Raw genomic sequence first — 2,600 nt, forward strand, 5'->3', positions numbered from 1 at the left:
CCCCCCTGGGGTTCGCACGTTTCATGGCGACAGGTCGGCGGGAAGGAGCGCGGGACTTGGTTTTGACCCCAACGCCTTGGGCCCCTGGACCTGGGCCACGCGTTCCTCATCGGCTTATGTAACCGGCGCTGCGCGCTGGGCCTGGTTAAACAATCATCGGTTTACAAGGACGACTGGGAATGAGAGGAATGAGGCTGACTGACGGGCCTTCACTCCCTGCAGCCCGGACAGCGAGGGTGGGCGGGAGTCCGGGGCCCAGGCCCTAGCTCCGTGCTGAGCGGGTGGCGGGTGGGGGTGGTGAGCAGAGTGGACCAGGAGCCCACAACAGCGACACGGCCTTTGGGGCACAGGTGGCTGCACCTGACCCCCAGCTCTGCCGCTCACCAGCTGTGGGGCCTCAGGCGAGTCGCTTCACCTCTCGGTGAAATGAGGGGAGATATCCTACCGCGAGGACGTGAGCACTCCATGACGGGAGCCACATAATGACGGGCGATGGCGATTGACAGGGCCCCTGCTCCGGCCTGGCTGCCAGCCACGCTCTTTCCAGGCCTCGCCTCCTGTGAGCTCTCAGCCAGGGAGAGGGGAGAGGTGATGTGCTCACAGGGGCGGCGAGCGGGTTCCGTGGGGTGAAGGCAATGACCCACAGTCGCCTGTCAGTGAGGGGCCAGGCGGGGATTTGATCCCATGTCGGTCTGGCCGGGAAGCCAAAGTTTTCATGGCTGCCACTGGCTGGGTCCCCGGAGGCAGACCCGGGGCCGCATGTGTGCAGGAGGGCGATAGGGTGCATGTGGGACAACCCCCGAGGGCCTGGCCTGGAGGGGAGACCCGTGGCTCAGGCTGTCCCTGCTGTCACGTGGTCCATGCACCTGCCTCTGGGCAGGTAGTGAGAGCCACACCCTCAGGTCCGAGGGTGAGGCAGCGTGGCCGTGGGTGTCTATGCAGGTCAGGCAGCGTGGCCGTGGGTGCCTGTCCAGCTCCTACCTGAAGGGCCTTCCAGCTCACTGTGGCTGTTGCTTTGTCCCCATGGGGAGAGACGCGGTCCTTCCAGAAGCAGCAGGTCAGGGAGCCCCCCGCCGGGCTCGGGAATGGAGCTGAGGAGCGCTGCCCAGGAGCAGGCCGTGGTCACACCCCTCAGCCGCCCCAGCCGCCTCTAAAATAACCACAGCACAGAAGGCCGGAATGTGTTGGGCTTATATTTGGAATCGCAGTTGGAAACAGGCCCGGCCAAATGTAACCCCATCTGTTTGGGATGGTTTAAGAGCAAGAGAATGAGGCGGCTCTGCAGGGAGGGGGCTTGCACCCCACACTTGGGGCTGCCTGGGTGTCAGTTCCCGGGCCCTCGCTCTGCCTGGGACCTCGTCCCCTGCAGCCTTGGGCTCCTACTGCCCGGCTGCTGACGTCATGTGGTACTGCCCAGCCAAGACATCTGCCCTTGAATCAAGCCTGTCTTTCTTCCTGAACCTTCCGTGGACTGGTCAGTCCTTTAGGAACCTGGGTGGATCTCTCAGCCCGGGGCAGCTTTCCTGCCTCAGAAGCAGTTGCCTTCCTGCCGGCTCCCTTCTCTGGCTGCAGCAGCTCAGCCAAGGGTCCCTAGGGGTCCTGGCCTGCCGGGGTGGAACTGAGGGACGCCCTCCCGCATTTTCAGTGCCTTACCTCTATTAATGCATCCCCAGGTTGCATCGTGTGCCTGCAGCTCTGTGAGGATTTGTTATGAGTTTATGTCGACTAAACGTCTCCTGTGTTTTCCCTCCGTCATCCTGTAGAGTTGATTTTAAAGACTAAAATGTTGACGTTCAGGGGTCTCCTTACGTCCGGTCTTTTTATGGGTGCGCCCACTCCAGTCTGTGAGGTCCATTTGGATACTTCTTCTTTTTAATATGTTGTTTTTGTTTTTTTTAAATTGATGTCAGAGAGGAAGGGAGAGGGAGAGAGAGAGAGAGAAACCTCAATGATAAGAGAGAATCATGGACTGGCTGCCTCCTGCACGCCCCACACTGGGGATCAAGCCCACAACCTGGGCCTGTGCCCTGACTGGGAATCGAACCCTGACCTCCTGGTTCATGGGTTGATGCTCAATCATTGAGACACACTGGCCAGGCATCATTTTGTTATAATAATAATGGCTAGCATGTATTGAGTACTTTCTAAATGGCAGCCTCTGCCCTGAGTACTTTACAGGTGTTGTTTTCTTAAACTTCACAGCTATTATGGTTGCATTTTACAGGTGAGGAAACCAGGTCAACAATGAGGCTAAGGAAATTGCCCAAATACACAGCTGCTAAATAGTGGAAGCAGGTGCTAACTCCAGCGTAGGGACCCTGACAGGCTCCCTGAAAGCAGGAGCCCGCGCTTCCCCTTTCCCCTCCTCGGGTGGAGGGAGGTGCAGCCCTGGGGGGTGCGGGGAGGGGACACACAAAGGGAAGTAGGGCGCAGCCGGCATAGCTCAGTGGTTGAGCATTGACCTATGAACCAGGAGTTTACGATTTGATTCCCGGTCAGGGCATATGCCCAGGTTGCGGGCTCGATCCCCTGTGTGTGGTATGCCGGAGGCAGCCAATCAATGATTCTCTATCATCATTGACTGAAATCAATAAATATAT

The 2,600-nt window shown here is 58.6% G+C and overlaps 1 protein-coding gene across 1 annotated transcript in view; it reads left to right on the forward strand.

Annotated features, from left to right (window-relative positions):
* The window catches only part of CHST15 (carbohydrate (N-acetylgalactosamine 4-sulfate 6-O) sulfotransferase 15), a 39,558-nt gene that overhangs the window by 32,412 nt on the left and 4,546 nt on the right, over positions 1 to 2,600 (forward strand). The gene's annotated exons all lie outside the window — the stretch shown is intronic.

This window comes from Myotis davidii, unplaced genomic scaffold (genome assembly GCF_000327345.1).
Source record: "Myotis davidii unplaced genomic scaffold, ASM32734v1 scaffold72, whole genome shotgun sequence".
Classification (NCBI taxonomy): Eukaryota; Metazoa; Chordata; class Mammalia; order Chiroptera; family Vespertilionidae; genus Myotis; species Myotis davidii.